Here is a 17,228-nt window from a genome sequence, read left to right as displayed (position 1 = left end):
CCATTTTACGGCCTTTCTTGCCACAGTTGTTAAGTGAATCACTGCAGTTGTTAAGTTAATAACAAGGCTGGTAAGTGAATCGGGCTTCCCTATTTGCTTGCCAGAAGGTCGCAAAAGATCACATGACCTCAGGACACGGCAAACATCATAAATATGAACCATCTGAATTTTGATCATGTGACCATCGGGATGCTATAATGGTCATAAGCGTGAAAAACTTTTTTCAGTGCTTTTGTAACTTCAAACGGCCACTAAATGAATAGTTGTAAGTTGAGGGCTACCTGTATGAAAGGCTGGATTCCAGAACAGGATCTGATCTTCTAAAAATGTCTATGCTAAGGTTGCCCAGTCAGGAACAACTCTGGATTTCAAGTCTTCCATTAATCTGTTCCAGGTAAGGTCTGTCCCCTTACATAAACAATAGCCACATAGAAGTGGGCGTTAGATAGGTTACTCCATATAGGACAATCCTGGGAGATACTTTCTGAATCATATTCCTGTTAACACCCTCTATCTCTCTTTCACATTTTCCTTCTAACATAGTATCTCTCCAAACTAGTTAATTTTGCGATTTCTTCTTTTCAAATGTCTTTTATTGCCAAAACTGGCATTACAGTTTTATTTCTGCCAGAGCTGAGACTTAAGATAACATTAAAGGCAGAAGTTCCTCTGAGCACACTTTTTCACCATTTTCTTTTAGGAATCTGGTACAGGAGCCAGAAAGCAAGACTGATGATTATCTATCCATCTATCTATCCACCCAATTCCCCCATGTAGTATTACCAGGAGAAGAAAACAAACGGACACGAAAACTCTTAACGCTGGATTCTACGCACATCCACAATCTTTTTCTTTCTCCCACTCGTTACTTACTGTCAAGAGCCTAGCTTATATTCTTTACCCTAAATATCTAGTGAATGACAGGATGGAGGCATCTACAATCTTGCTTGACAGCAGTAATCAATAGGTAGTGAAATCCTCACCAAGCCATTCCTCTTCCTTCTGGCTACAAAGGCAAATGAAACTTCAGCTGTAAAAGTGAAACACTGATTGGAAAGGAAGAACAAGCAGCAGCCTGTCAAAATGCAGGCTTTCCAAGTTTCATATATTTGCCTGTGCAATTCTATATGCTTTAAACTAGAAAGATGCTGCAAGCCTAATAAACTGAACATACATCTCACTGAACCTTTATACTCCAAGGAGACTAGTTATCTGGTTCCATATGCTCTTACGAACTGCTGATGGGCAGCATGATTTCAATAGGATTTTCCATCCATAGTTGAACAACTAAGAAATTGAGGCATACAGAAATAAAATCAGGCATCTTTTCTTCATGATGACTCCCTGTTACTCATCAAGATGGGAAATTGTTTGATTTTCATAACTGTTAGAGTAAGAAAAATAGAGATGCATGTTCAGTTTATTATTTCATATAAATTTTATTACCCAACTGAAGTCAATTAACAGATAGAACACCATGCATTTATAGCTACAAACACTTAAGTGGTCCTACCCTGTGCAAAAAAAAAAAAGTCACCTTTTTATTGTTAGGTTACAACCTGGAGAGTCACCGCTTTATCTCATTAATCTCCTCAAAAGGACGACAGAAATGGCAGCCACCTTTGCTTCTGCCTCTGCGGTTTGGCAAGAACTGTTTGATCAAGTTAGAGAGAGGAGGGCAATGACAGGGACAAGGGTGAAACAGGAGAGACCACAAGGGAGTGGTTGCATCTTCAGCCACAGCTGTGCAGCCATTAAATGCCAATTCAGGTTGAAGCTAATGCCCATTCAGGTTGAAGCTTGGCTGCTCTGCAAAATGGTGACCCACTGCGAAGCTGCACTTACTATCACTTTTTATAAAATAGACTCATGAAACTTTCTTTACCATGGGAAAAAAATCTCCAGTAGATGTCAGTTTCTGCAATAGATAGGTTTTCTACACAAAACCTGTACAGGTCCCCCCTCCTTTTTAAAAAATAAATCATAAGAATTTAAATTGCAAATATAGCAATTAACAGCAATTCGGTACAACAGGAAAAAACAAAGGAGATCCCACAGTCCCTGGCACAGACTACTTTACAGCACACCGAATGTAATACAATTCTTTTGAAATGTATTGATTTGAAATAATAGTGTTTCACATGAAGTGGGCTTTGTAGAATAAAGTGAGAATTAATATCATATTATGCAATAAAGACAGTGAATGCTTGCATCATTCCATTCAGTTTACTTTACAAACTTCAACTAATGTATCCATCTAATGTCCTAAGAAGATAAGTTTCTAAGGGGAAAAAAAGCCCAAGCAAATCTAAGATGCATTGGATACGCTCCAAGGGCTCACTTACAACCCAGACAACCAAAAGATATGCAATGTTAGCAGCAAGTCTGGGAGCACAATTTGTCCAGTAGAGCAACTGTTCAGGAACACTTATTTCTTTGTGAAAGCAAAGATACATAACAGACATAAAGCAAAGACTGAATCACTGCCAAATACCTCATCTAAAGTGCCAGGGTTGGCACAAGAGCTAGACAGATGACAATAGTAGGACCTCACAAAGATCAGAGAAATACTGTATAGGATATGAGGGAAGCGAATGATAGATACAGGAGAAAAAAGCCCATACTGAAACTGATATGAGCCGTCATAAGCTTGAATTTCCTCATTATATACCTGGGGGGAATCCAACCTCTACATACCACTCAAAGGAGACAATCAAGAAGCCAAAACGAAATAAAAAGACCTAAACACCTCCTCATCAGCAATCAACACCCAGATAAGCAGAGATTAATAGTAGAATAACAATCAAGAACAAACAATGTCCCAATCGAGAAACTCCCCAACTCAGACAAACAAGCTAATAGTAAACAACTGCCCACTCAAAGACCTACTGAGTCCACTCCAACCAACACTGACAGAACAAGCCACAAGTGAGAGCAAATCATACTTCCTTACTAGCACTGACAATGTTACTTAGTTTGCTGTTGAAACATCTGCAAGAAAACAAACTCACAAAGCACTAAGGATCCCACAGAAAAAAGAATTTTTCCACACTGAGGAATAGGAAACATTCCAGTTCAAGTACTGAGTAATGGCTCCCTTTTCAACAAGGGAGTTGTTCCCTGATCCAAGATGAAAAATACTGACTCAGAATGTATCTGAAGCAAACCAAGATGCATTGGTCCTATGAAAAAGCATCATAAACTAGATTCTTCCAAATAGTCAATTGATTCTTTTTTGAGAACTGAAAGTAGGGTAGATTGTTTGGTGGAAATCAAACAGGATATGTTTGCCTGCCGCTTTTTCATTGGATTCTACAGCAGGCTGCCCTTGAAGAGTATCCAAAAACTTGAGTTGGTGCAAAATGCAGTGGCACTGGCAGTTATGTGTGCCCCTTGTAGAACACACAGTACACATCTACTTTGCAAACTGTATTGCTTACCTGTTAGTTTCCAGGTCTGATCCAAGGTTTTGACCTTTAAAGCTCTATATGGGACCAGGTTATTTGAGGGACTGCCTTTCCCCAATTGCATATTCCTGTCCAACCAGATCTTGGTGAGAAGACGTGCTGGTTGTGGGCCTTCTCAGCTATGGCACCCACATTGTGGAACATCCACCCCTCTTAGGTTAGGCTGAGACCTTTACTCCTAGCTTTCAAAGGTCCCTCAAGATTTAGTTGTACTATCATGCTGGGAACCCCAAAGAACTGGTGAACTAGTGAGATGGCTCTGTTATTAATATTGTTGTTGTTGTTATTGTTGTTAAGCTCATTATCTTTTTAGTTGCATTTTATAGTTTTAAATATTTTTAATAGTAATGATAATCATTGTTACTTGTGAATTATTGCTTTATAATTTTGTAATAAGCCGCTAGATTTGTGAAATAGATATCTATATATAAATTTGAAATATAATTAAATAAATTGCCCAACTAAGTAACATCAACAGTGCTGGAGAGTGTGGGGTTTGCACCCTATTTATATAAAGAAATTTGTCCACCCAGTGTTGGCAGGAAAGAGGTTTTCTATTTGATATTTCCTTGATAGGGTATTGTTTTCTCTTTGATTGTTTGCATGGTGTTAATCCCTGCTTATCTTGTTGGATGCTGGAGAGGACCTGTTCTGTTGAGCTTTTTTATTTGTTTGTTTCCTTCTTAGCTTTTTTAGTTGTCTCTTTTTAATTAGGTGTAAATATAGTTTATTTTTATGTGCGACACATATAAACAGGCAGCAAGCTCCACACTCACTTGGCTCATATGATATTACCCAGTTGTGTAATTAAACATCTGCAAGCAACAAAACAAGCTCAGAGAGCACCAAGGACTTGACAGTTCAAATCTGAGCTACAGATTTCTTTATTTCTTTATCATATTTAGAAACCACAATCTCCCTCATACAGCAGCTTCTTGCACACTTGCTACATCCAACAACATTGAACAGAAATGTATCAAATGAATCAAAACATTATTGGCAAAGATACAACGTATCTCTGTTAAGTGCAAAGTTAAGACAAACTCTGAAATATAAACTACTAACTTCAACTACTAAAAGCAAGGGATCGGACATTTTATGAGTTTCTGTCTTTTAACAGCTTGTAAAATAGATTTAATGAAAAAATAAAAACATTCACAATTGGCAGTCCCATGAGGTATATTTTTCAGGTTGCTAGTAATTTTACAAATATGGAAGTAAAACCATAAGGAAATTTCCAGGTGATTTGAAGTTTTGAAACATATAGGTGACAGAAGCTACTGTCAAAAAGTCTCACTTTTATGTTCTCTTTTATCATAACCCATCATTCATTTCATGTGTGCTTCTCATTTTCAATGGCCATTAAAAAGTTTAATTTTCAAATAATAAACTCATTTATCTGATCTAATAATTTACCATCATTATAACTGCTTCCACTTTCTCAATTGACTGAACATTGACAATGGACAACATGCTTCCAAATGTACAATACAGAATATTTGCTTTGTTTCTGGTGCCCATGTAAATGTTGCAAAATAAAGAAGTTCCAACAACAACAACAATAATAGAATGTACATTCTTTTCTTAAAAACCCTTTAAAGATCATTTGGAAATAGAGAAAAATAAAAAAAAATTAGCTTTGATAATTTTGTAGAAACAAGGTAAATACCTGATTTGAAGCCGGTGCCAAGGAATTCTTTAATCTGCTGGATTCAAATAATCTGGAAAAGAAAAAGCAAATGTAAGTTTATTTGATCACCTCTTAGAAAGTATGTCTATCAGATTTACTCTAAGATCCAGCAGAAAAGTTGAAAACTCCTCTGTGACCAATGAAAAACAGTAGGATGTCCAAGTAGTCAAACTCTAACAGTGAGTCCTCCTCCTGCCAAGCAGGTTAAGAAACTTCAACTTTGAAAAAAAAAAAGAATGGAAACAACAGAGGAACAATAATAAATGACATCGTCTGTGTTTGTGGCCTGATCAGAATGGTGGAACTTTTTAGTCCTAGACAAGAAGAGTTTGAAAATAAGCTACCACATTAAATGACTATTGTTTGGCTAATTTCCCAAGAAGAGATTGGTGGTAAATTATTAGGTCAGACATTTGCTAGCCTTGTTTTATTTAATGTTTTCCAAAGAAATGATGTGTTTTTTAAATTAGCTATTTGATTTTATTACTTCATCTCTTTTCCACTTACTGTTAGATTAGTTAAAGAATGATGAAATAAATTGTTCTACTTTTTAAAGGCTCCAGTAGAGAAATCTAATCTGAAGTGGGATGAACTTTCTTAATGTTCCTGGAAGGTATGAGTCAAGTCTTTGAGACAGATCAAGCTAGGAAACCAGCTGGATGTAGCAGAAAAATAGTGAGGTACTTAGAGGAGACACATAATCCTCAACCCAAGAGGACTTCTTAAACCTTGTAGCAGATCCAATCTTAGGTAAGTAACATTTGATTAAATCAGAAAAGACATTTCTTGAGGGTAGTAGGAGGATTATTTTAGAGCGCAAAAATCTTACATATTTCCATTTGTTCATGCAGATTTTTTAAAAAGCTGCTCATTGATAAAATTGAAGTATAAATAAAAAGATGCCAAACCTAATTTACTGTATGTTCTTATTGGGAAACACAAGTCTTAACATTTCAGTAAAATATTGCATTCTGCCAATGGAGATGGTTACGACCAAAGCATAATACAATCCCAAGCTGTAATCATAATTGGAAGCTAGGAAGTGATCAATATCCTCCATATAGGACAATATACAGATAAGAAACTCCGGAAGGTAAAGTGAATGTAATACTGCAAATGTCAGTAATAAATTAATATTGAACCATTCTTGAAGGTAAACAAAGCAGTAAGGGAAATTGAGTTTCAAATGTCTCCAAGTAAAACACCATAGATTTTGATCCCGCTTCCCTGCAAGATTAGTGCACTGAGCTAAATTTAAATGTACAGAAACAAATGTCCACACCACTGGTGGGATTCAAATTATTTTACTACTGGTTCTGTGGGCGTGGCTTGGTGGGCATGGTGTGGCTTGGTGGGCGTGGCTTGGTGGGCATGGCAGGGGAAGGATACTGCAAAATCTCCATTCCCACCCTACTCCTGGGGGGAAGGTTCCTGCAAAATCCCATTCCCTCCCCACCCCACTAACCTGCTTTCCAGCACTGTTCTCCTGTGCAGGGCAACCCAGCAGCTTTAGTACAGAACAGTTGAGTTAAGCCACGCCCAGGCTCCTTGTTGCCTCCTTGCTCACACAGCAAATACTGTTTCACTTTCCAAACACACTGACAGGACGCTAGCCGATGGATGCTGGTAGGCAGAGTCAGAATTCCCCCCCCCCCCTTATTTTCCTCCCCCAAAACTAAGCCCAACCACATAGTTTCGTAGCAAAGCATTGGTATCGATATACTATATATACACTGTGTGTGTGTGTGTGTGTGTGTGTGTGTGTGTGTGTGTGTGTGTGTATCATTGGTGGGATTCAAATTTTTTTACTACCAGTCCTGTGGGCATGGCTTGGTGGGCATGGCATGGCTTAGTGGACATCACAGGGGAAGGATACTACAAAATCCCATTCCCTCCCCACCCCACTAACCTGCTTTCCAGCTCCGTTTTCCTGTGCAGGGCAACAAAAGAAGACCCAGCCAATCAGCTGGGACTTGGGAGACAGAGAATAGATGGGGGCAGGGCCAGTCAGAGGTGGTATTTGCTGGTTCTCCAAACTACTCAATACTTTTGCTATGGGTTCTCCAGAACTGGTCAGAACCTGCTGAATAGCACCTCTAGTCCACACATATACATGAAAGGGTTCGTCACAGTTAAAATACCATCCTCCTCACAGTACCATCATAATACATATGTACAATTTTATTTCAATTTCTCTTTGAGATTCACATAAACAAACACAATCTTGCTCTCCAATTTTTGGGGGATGTGATAAGGGGGAGGGGGGCAATGTTTGCATGCTGTAACAAAAACAATAAAAATAAAGTGTGTAGTACTTTAATGATAATCAAATGTATTAGTGCCATGAATTATTATGTCTATAGGAATTGAAAAAACTATAATAAACGTGGGGGGTTTGTTGAACCTAATGCCAGCTATGAAGCACTCACAAACATCCAATTGAAAGGTCTCATGGATGATTTTGAGCATCATCGGTACAGTTTCACCAAATCCAATAATTAACTAGGATGGTTACATTCCTCATAACTAAGCTAGGGCCTGCAATGAATTGAAAGAGCATCTGATATTCCAGTTGCCTGTGCCTAAAGTATAGTTAGGAGATACAGCAACCTTCAAAGTATACCTCTGGCTCAGAAGATTGGTGTATGAAATTGGATCCTATTCCTCCAGCCATCTTTAACCCCATCTTCTTCTAGTGCTTTCACACCAGCTGAATGCAGATATGAAGGCAATGACCAAGTAGAATATCAATTGTCCCTCATGGTGATCTGGAAGGTTTATGTCCCTCCCATTCAAGTACTAATCAGTATAATCCCTGAGGAAATTAGCAGAGATTAAAGCAGCAACCCGCATTTTATGACAATATCCAGGGAGCACCATGAAGTCCAGAAAAGTTTCAGAAGACATCATCTTGGAATTACAAGTAGTCTTCCATTTATGACTATAATTGAGTCCAAAATTTCTGCTGCTAAGTGGGACATCTGTTAAGTGCTCCATTTTACAACCTTTCTTGCCACAATTAATAAATGAATCACTGCAGTTATTCAGTTAGCAACAAGGTTGTTAAGTAATCTGGCTTCCCCATTGAATGTGATTGTCCGAAAGTCATAAAATAGGATGATATGACCCTGGGACAGTGCAACTATCATAAATATGAATTGGTTGTCAAGAGTCTACATTTTGATCACGTGACCATGGGGATGCTACAACAATCATGAGTGTGAAAAATGGTCATAAAATGGTCACTTTTTTCAGTGCCGTTGTAACTTGAAAAGGTCACTAACTGTTGGAAGTGGAGGACTACCTGCATTTTGTAGCCTTCTCAATGTTCTACAGCAGAGGTGTCAAATTTGTGGCCTGTGGGCCAGATGCGTCATGCACTGGCCACGCCCACCCTCGGTATAGTGAAGGGGAGGGGAAAATCGTGACACATCACGTGACGACAACATCACCCCATGAGTTTGACCCTCCTGATCTACAGTATACTCAAGCTTCCATTAAATTTCATCCCACTTCTCCTAACACTTATCTGAGGAATAATTTGAAAATGGATTTAAATACTTATATTATGCACATAATAGTTACGTTTTCTAATAAATATTTTTTTCTAAAAATTAAGTGTTTGTAATAAACTACCGTGTTTCTCACAAAATAAGGCCGAGCCTTATTATTTTTTGACACCCCCCCAAAAAAATCACTAGGCCATCTTTTCAGGGGTGACTTAATTCCCCCCCTTGCATCCTTGGGCGGGCGGGCAGCGACGCCTTGGATGTTGACCTCGGTGTTGGTGGGGCACTTCGTATTGGGAAACCTTCCACCACCGTTGCTTTCCCTTCTCCCCGTGCTGCCGCGGTGTTTAGAGCAATGCCGCAGTGTTTGGCGCAGCCCCACACGGCCAGACAGGGCTCCTCCCTGCAACCGGAGGCCGGTGAAGACACTCGGCTTCAGGTACTCCTGTCGCCACCTTCCCTTCACTTTCGAAGGCAAAGCCAATTCTTTTAAAATTCTTTTAAAAACGATGCCCTACTATTGGTACGACAAAGCCTCCCCTGCCCGAGAGGGCAACCCAACCCCACGTGGGGAGGCGAATCTCTCAGGATGCAGCGCAGGATCAGCCCACCCTGGGGCACCCAGCGCAGCTGACAGGCAGGCCCTCCTGCCTGGCGGTGGAGCTCTCACCAAGGCAGTGAGCGCCTCCCCGCTAGACCCTCCGCTCATCCCACCAGGGCCGCGCCAGAGCCATGCAGGCTGGGTAGAGCTGGGAAAACGAGCCGCAGGTGCACGCCCGCCAGCCAAGCAAAAGAGCCGGGCCGACCCGAGCTTGGCTTTATTCACAAGTCCCTCCAGCCCAAACCCGAAGGGGCCACCGGGAGAGGCCACCTGAGGCAGTGATATTGCCCACCCACCCATGGACAGGGAGGCAAGGCGACGGCCTGCGGGATGGGTGAGGGGTGGAAAGGTCGGGTGGCTTTGGGTTCTCTCCATCAGACCCACCGGCCAGGGAAGCAGCGCTGCCATCGCCTTGCCTCCCTGTCTGCGGAAGGGTGGCCGCTATCACTGCCTTGGGCAACCTCTCATGTGAGGATGCTGTGATCACTGTTCTATTGCTTGACGATATGATTCAGATAAGTTTTAATCTAATTGTGGATATTTTAATCCTTGTTTTATACACAGAGACACTATAATTGTAAGGTTTGAAGTACGATAATTAGCTAAATAAATACACTTACTTTAATTGGATTGGCAAATTAAATCAAGGGCAAATTGGGAAAACAATTATTGTTTAATAAATAGCACAGGAGAAGCAATTTTTCCATCTCTAACCCTACCTGACATAAAAACCTTGGTCAGTGAGAAAACAGCTGAGTGGACCTTATGTGTTAACAGGTGTCTTTGTCTACCTGACAAAGGTATGGCAGTGTTAGATTTGACATTAACATTAAGAACACTGCACTCAGTTCTGACTTAAAATTGGGTAGGTATGGTTGGAAAGGAGGAAATTGAGATTAGTTGTAAGATACAAAAGGAAAGCCATCATAAATTGAAGCAGATGGTAATGTGCAAGTCTGTCAACTTATTGGTTAAGAAGATAGATATATAATTCAGTATTTTTTCTGGATTGTGTGCTGTATTTTTTAATGCATCATTGACTTGAAATGTTGAGGATTATGCTTTTATTTACTCTGCCCCATTGTTATAATAATACATATTATTATTAAGCAACCTGGCTTGAAATATTTTCATTGTTATGGCTTATTAACATTTATCCTGATGTAAAAGGGATGGATCAATTCTGAATCAGCAGTGATATACTTTCCATTTTCTTGAGAAGGCAAGCCACTTTCCAGGTTTAGCTCTTGCATAACTCTTGAAAATGCATCAATATAGTCCATTAACATTAACATGTGTTCTTGCGTAATCAAAACTGTCAGAGAAAGGTTAATCCTTTACTTGTGAAGCTTGATTGAAAACAGCACTTTTTACATTTCCACACAATCAATGAGCGTTGCACTTACATCACATAAAGAATTACACACTTTCCTCTTTCTCATCATTTTCAAAGACTCATTCATTATACTCACTTTAATAAAAAGATGTTAATATAATGAGCAGCAATTGCTCAATTGAGTATCTCTGGTAAGGACATTTTTGCTGTAACCTGATTATTTTATCAATTTTACAGTCTCATTATAACACTAAAAAGCATAAACAGTCAGAATGCTAAATCTATAGCCAAGCGGAAAATTTTTCAGCTTCACAGAATATCAGATTAATTGTATAAAGAGGACTGGAGTGTTTACATTGAAATAATAGAATAATGAAACTATAAACCACTGCACACTTTCAGATATTAATTATTTATTTAGCATATAAGAAAATTAATGATGACAGAGGCTTGCCACTCTCCTCTAACAGAAATCATAATGGAGGGAAATAACTTCCAAGAAATTATTTTTGATGATACAAGATAGTAATTATTAGGCAAATTGGGAGAGGTTGTAGTTAAGAAGAAATCATTTTAAAAATGGACGAGCAGGTTGTGATAGGAAGTGACAACTGGAATTTTTGCTATGGGAGACTTGCAGATCAGAAATCGTTTGATGCCAGGAAATGGACTGAAGATATCAAAGGCTTCTCCCAGTTGAAAGATTATTTTTTTCAAAACTGTTGCAATCCCAAACTTATATATTTTGCTGTCCCATCAGCAGTTTAGATCATAACCAGGGATGGGATTCAAATTTTTAAACAACCAGTTCTATGGCCATGGCTTGGTGGACTTGTGAGTGGGTGGGCGTGGCTAGTTGGTCATATGACTGGATGGGCATGGCCAACTCGACATCACTCACATTGAGGGGCGCTTCTCTTCACCTGGCCTCTCATGACCATGGGAAGACTGCAATGTTGTGAAAAACAGTCATAAGTCACTTTTTTCAGTGCCATTGTAATTTTGAATGGTCACTAAATGAACTGTTGTACGTCAAGGATTACCTGTACAAAAATACAAAAAGCTTCTTTGCTTGCAAAAAGCTGCCCTAAATACCAATCATTAGATTAAAAATGCCTGCAAGCTGGAGTTAGGAGTTACGCAAGCAGGGTGCCAGAGCACCTTGAGGAATTAAAATAGTTAAAATGCAATGATAACTATCAGCAGCCAACTCTTGCTCATAAAGTGAAACCCTCTAGCAGAGAGGTCATTTAAGCTCTCCAGAAAGAGCATACCCAGGAGAAATAATCCTTAGGTCCATTTGCACCACTTAAAGACACCAGCTGGTCTGACTCACATCACAAGATATCCTAAGGAAATCATCCAGATTTAAGGAAAGATCACATGCCCCCCAGAAAGGCAGTAAAAACATCAGTGCCAAGCTAGCATCCTATCTCTTGGAAGTACCCCCCAAAAGGACATTGCCGGAAACCACTAAAGCATTGAAGGAAGACCTCCTCCCCAGATAGAAAAAGAAACCATGAGGCAGGAAAAAAATTCAAACACAATACAAATAATTAAATCATAACAGTAGCTGTTGTTTGTTAAACCAATTACCAGAACTAACAGACACAGGAACTAGCCAGATTTCTCAACCCAGTTTCTTTTCAGGAACAGAGATTAACCTTTTTCCTTCCAAACAAAGCTGAATGGAGAAAATTATCCCATCAATGAACAAAGGATTAAACGTCACCAAGCACATAATAAAACTTCACCAAAAACCAGTTTTAGACCAAAACTCAGAAAGGGTTTGTAAACTCACGTTTTAATATCAATCTTTCTAGCTAGCCAAGAAGACTTGCTGAATGTCACTCATCTTGGTTCCTTGTCATTAAAAGCTTCTTTCTGGCAGCTCTGCTTCATTAGTCAATTATTTCTTCAGATTGCTCGTCCTAGCTGGAAGAATTCCAACAGGGGAGTATTTCCTTCCAACAGCAGTGTAAAAAGCTTAAACCCTTGCTGTTTAAGAAAGTACCAGCAAAGAAAAAAAAACCCGGAAGTCTAGGCATACTCCCAAGAATGTAATAAGGGTTAATAGAGAGGCAGTTTCTGTAAGCAGGGCAATAAAGATTACACTAGAAACAACACCAGAATGTTTCCTTCCTGCCTTCCTTACAGGATTAGTTCTGTAAAGTGGGAAAAAAACAAAAGGAGATTCCTTCCAACAACCAGTTCTCCAAACTGCTTAGAAAGTTAACAACAGGTTCTAAAGAAAGTTAACAACAGGTTCTAAAGAGAACCAATAGAACCCCCCCCCCCGATCATAACACCATTCTGTGCTGAAAGTTCAAAGACCTGTTTGCCACCCTACCTCCCTGCTCTGCATATTTACTGGAAGGATTTTTTTCCCCATTTTCTATTAACAATTGTTCGCTTTTCTGTTCAAAACTGAAACTACACCAATTTTAACTGTTGTTCATTCAACTGAGCCACGATCATAAATCACTTTGGAAGCTATTTGTTTGGATATGCAGTACACAGCTAATAACAATGATTTTGTTTAGACAGGCGACCGCTCAGCTTAATAAATCAAACCTGATTTTGGAGGCTCAATACTCGCATCTGAACCATCCAATAAAACCATCCTCAGCTTAATAGCTTTCTGAATAGACAAATTTAGCATAACTGCAACAGCAACCCATTTCTGAACCATGCTGCCTACAACTCTTGAATATTTCACCCTTTATTTACTATCATTTCTTCTTAAATAAGGCAGCCTGCAGTGATCATCAACTTGAATACTGCCACTAATAAATTATGGGAATTCAGGTGCTTCACATTTATATATTTAATTATGCAAAGGTATGTTTATAAATACATTTCCCATCTTTAGGGATGATTCACTATATAACATATGCTTTCAAATAGCTTGTAAAGCTCTAGGGCAGTAGTATCCAAATATACAACCCAGAAGATATTTCTACTCCAGTGCTTTATGGAGTATTTGGCTGCTTTTCATTCTTTTGTGCCACTAGTAAACAGCATTCTCAATGTGCAGTCACAGTAGGACAAGTAGAAAACATGACAACAACCAGCTCGGAGCAGCAAATACAAGAGAAAGTATTTGCACTAGCAAAGTTAATTGCAGTTATGGTTTAGTAGCTGTATCATGCCAAAATAGTAAACAATTTTACTTCTTGTATTTTGCACTCACTCAGAGCATTTAAGAAGAAATATGCCAATTACATCATTTTTTTTTAGATTATGATTTTGGGAGTTTATAATTCAAAATGTGACACTCTGCATATACACACAAAAGATTTTACAGTATGTTCCTCTTCCGAGACACAACCTATAAGGTTTTGATATCATTGTCTCCTTGAATGTAACTCTTAACAGCCTGCAGATACATCTGACCTCCAGTTAATTGACTGACAAATCATTAAATGTCTAGGGACACGAAATTTCTTCTCTTGTTTCCCATCACCTTCACCAGCAAAACATCTAATGGTCCCAGGGTTGCATTTTACAGGCAACTAAAAAAAGAAAGGCACCATTCTGAAATTTATGAGGAGCCTGGGAAGCCACCAAATGACATCTTTTTTTTTCTTTTCTTCTTCATGCCGTGGGCATAAATTTGGTTCACAGCTTGTTCCTGCACTTAAGTAATTGTGTCTATCTAGCACAAATACATCTGTCTAACTTTCTACTTCAGAACTAAAGAGCACTAAGAGCACTCATTCCTTCTCTGGTTTAGGAGGAAAAAATGATCAGCGCATTAGCTCAATTAAAACCAGAAGGAAAAGAAAGATGCAATGAAAACTCTTCGCATTTTACATGCTACTCATTTTTCAAAGTGATTTTTTTAAAAAAAATTCCAGGGGTGAATTGGTTTACTTTGCTAGAAGGCATTGCTGGATTTCTTTACAGATATATAAGAACAAAAGTGAATATGCACAGTTAAGCATTCTTATATATTTTACAGTTGCTATTCCTACTTCACATTCCCTAGAGAGCAAACATTGATGCTCAAAAATAATTCCCCAAATTCATTGTGTCCTCAAAAAAAAATCTGATGAGTGCAAAATTCGGAAGCTTATTTAAGTCTACAGAAAGGAAAACCTTTGCCAAGATAGCCCTCTCTTTCCAGAGATTTCTTCCCATAATTCCCAAGGCATTTTATTTGTATTTTTTTCCAGGAGAAAGACATATAGGAAGACATCCTTCTACCGGTATTAATCCTTTTCCATACAACCTTCCAAATTGCAACAGTCCTTAGCCATATTTTCTATACACACAGCAGTCAGATTTTGTATGGATTTACAAGAACTTGATTTCTTTATAATGTGATAAGTTCCAGAAAGCCAAGGAGCAGATGAAAATTTTCATGTTATTACTAACTAAGGAGCGTTATTTTGTGGCCACTATTTGGGTAGAACTGAAGTCCTCTTTCATCTATTGCCACCTACTCTTTGCTGAATGCACCATCATTGTCCACCAAATTGCTTCCTTCTCAGTGCAAAACAGAGGAGACATCACCAGATTTTCCTGAATGCCATTACTCTAAACAAATAATTCCCTCAACGTTGTCCAACTATTTACACAGTCTGCATTACTACACTGCTCAAAAAAATAAAGGGAACACAAAATTAAGACATCCTAGATCTGAATGAATGAAATATTCTTATTAAATACTTTGTTCATTACATAGTTGAATGTGCTGACAACAAAATCACACAAAAATTATCAATGGAATTCAAATTTAGCAACCCATGGAGGTCTGGATTTGGAGTTACACTCAAAATTAAAGTGGAAAAAAACACTACAGGCTGATCCAACTTTGATGTAATGTCCTTAAAACAAGTCAAAATGAGGCTCAGTAGTGTGTGTGGCCTCCACGTGCCTGTATGACCTCCCTACAACGCCTGGGCATGCTCCTGATGAGGTGGAGGATGGTCTCCTGAGGGATCTCCTCCCACACCTGGACTAAAGCATCCCCCAACTCCTGGACAGTCTGTGGTGCAACGTGGCGTTGGTGGATGGAGCGAGACATGATGTCCCAGATGTGCTCAATTGGATTCAGGTCTGGGGAACTGGCGGGCCAGTCCATAGCATCAATGCCTTCATCTTGCAGGAACTGCTGACACACTCCAGCCACATGAGGTCTAGCATTGTCTTGCATTAGGAGGAACCCAGGGCTAACAGCACCAGCATATGGTCTCACAAGGGGTCTGAGGATCTCATCTTGGTACCTAATGGCAGTCCGGTTACTTCTGGAGAGCACATTGAGGGCTGTGTGGCCCCCTAAAGAAATGCCACCCCACACCATTACTGACCCACTGTCAAACCGGTCATGCTGGAGGATTTTGCAGGCAGCAGAACATTCTCCACAGTGTCTCCAGACCCTGTCATGTCTGTCACATGTGCTCAGTGTGAACCTGCTTTCATCTCTGAAGAGCACAGGGTGCCAGTGGTGAATTTGCCAAACTTGGTGTTCTCTGGCAAATGCCAAACATCCTGCACGGTGTTGGGCTATAAGCACAACCCCCACCTGTGGATGTTGGTCCCTCATACCACCCTCATGGAGTCTGTTTCTGACTGTTTGAGCAGCCACATGCACATTTGTGGCCCACTGGAGGTCATTTTGCAGGGCTCTGGCAGGGATCCTCCTGTCCCTCCTTGCACAAAGGCAGAGGTAGCGGTCCTGATGCTGGGTTGTTGCCCTCCTACGGCCTCCTCCACGTCTCCTGATGTACTGGCCTGTCTCCTGGTAGCAGCTTCATGCTCTGGACACTACGCTGACAGACACAGCAAACCTTCTTGCCACAGCTCGCATTGATGTGCCATCCTGGATTAGCTGCACTACCTGAGCCACTTGTGTGGGTTGTAGACTCCGTCTCATGCTACCACTAGAGTGAAAGCACCGCCAGCATTCAAAAGTGACCAAACCATCAGCCAGAAAGCATAGGAACTGAGAAGTGGTCTGTGGTCACCACCTGCAGAACCACTCCTTTATTGGGGATGTCTTGCTAACTGCCTATGCTTTCCACCTGTTGTCTATTCCATTTTCACAACAGCATGTGAAATTGATTGTCAATCAGTGTTGCTACCTAAGTGGACAGTTTGATTTCACAGAAATGTGATTGACTTGGAGTTACATTGTGTTGTTTAAGTGTTTCCTTTATTTTTTGAGCAATGTATTAGTATAATCTTCTCATCACTCCTTATCATCCATGCCCTCCCACTTGTGGCTGTATAATTGTAACTTTGTTGCTTGTATCATTACGATTCATATTGACTGTTTCCTAGTATAATTTAATTGCTTATTGTACCCTATGACTATTATTAACTGTTATACCTTATGATTCTTGACAAATGTATCTTTTCACTGAAAGCGTATGCACCAAGACAAATTCCTTGTGGGTCCAATCACACTTGGCCAATAAAGAATTCTATTCCATTCTATAAGAGAAACTTGCATTTGCTGTACCTCCTTCCTCTGTCTTATAGTTCAGATAATTAGGAAAGTGTCTTTCTCAGCTGCTTCTAAATGTTATCAGGATGTTCTGAACTTAAAAACTATTAAGCAACAGTTTTTGCATATCTCTGTCAAGGTCATCTTCTTACTCTCTACACCAGTGGAGGA

At 39.7% G+C, this 17,228-nt stretch overlaps 1 protein-coding gene and 1 pseudogene across 8 annotated transcripts in view; both read right to left on the bottom strand.

Annotated features, from left to right (window-relative positions):
* TSPAN4 (tetraspanin 4) overlaps positions 1-17,228 on the bottom strand; it is a 754,211-nt gene that overhangs the window by 445,844 nt on the left and 291,139 nt on the right. For all 8 annotated transcript variants that reach the window (XM_087920957.1, XM_087920956.1, XM_087920962.1 and 5 more), the window contains one exon: positions 5,137-5,188. The gene's annotated coding sequence lies outside the window, so the exon portion shown is untranslated. The remainder of the gene's footprint in view (positions 1-5,136; positions 5,189-17,228) is intronic.
* The window catches only part of LOC148128094 (uncharacterized), a 142,742-nt pseudogene that overhangs the window by 44,424 nt on the left and 81,090 nt on the right, over positions 1-17,228 (bottom strand).

The sequence above is a fragment of the Pseudonaja textilis genome, chromosome 1 (assembly GCF_049901715.1).
Source record: "Pseudonaja textilis isolate UNSWEBS1 chromosome 1, rPseTex1.2, whole genome shotgun sequence".
NCBI lineage: Eukaryota > Metazoa > Chordata > Lepidosauria > Squamata > Elapidae > Pseudonaja > Pseudonaja textilis.
The sequence above is the reverse complement of the archived record's forward strand: the minus strand, read 5'-3'. Positions and strand labels throughout refer to the sequence as shown.